The sequence below is a fragment of the Etheostoma spectabile genome, chromosome 13 (assembly GCF_008692095.1).
Source record: "Etheostoma spectabile isolate EspeVRDwgs_2016 chromosome 13, UIUC_Espe_1.0, whole genome shotgun sequence".
In the NCBI taxonomy this organism is placed as follows: Eukaryota; Metazoa; Chordata; class Actinopteri; order Perciformes; family Percidae; genus Etheostoma; species Etheostoma spectabile.
This window is the reverse complement of record NC_045745.1, coordinates 14,638,625-14,638,860: the sequence shown is the minus strand read 5'-3', so window position 1 is coordinate 14,638,860 and position 236 is coordinate 14,638,625.

The following is a 236-nucleotide window of genomic DNA, read 5'->3' as shown; positions in this document are numbered from 1 at the left end:
ACCTCATTATATGAGCTGATATCCTTTTAATCAAATTACTTGATATAAGAGACGTCTGAACTCACAGGCTGGACATGGATGAAGGTCCGGGCGTCTCCAGGCTGCTGGGACAGACTCTTGTCCCCGGTCTGTAAGGTGCAGCTGAGAGCAGAACCAGCAGCAGCTGCAGGGCTACATTGCCTTGTTTGTCTGTAACAATTAATAAAAATGCAATAAAATAAAATGCATGCAATATT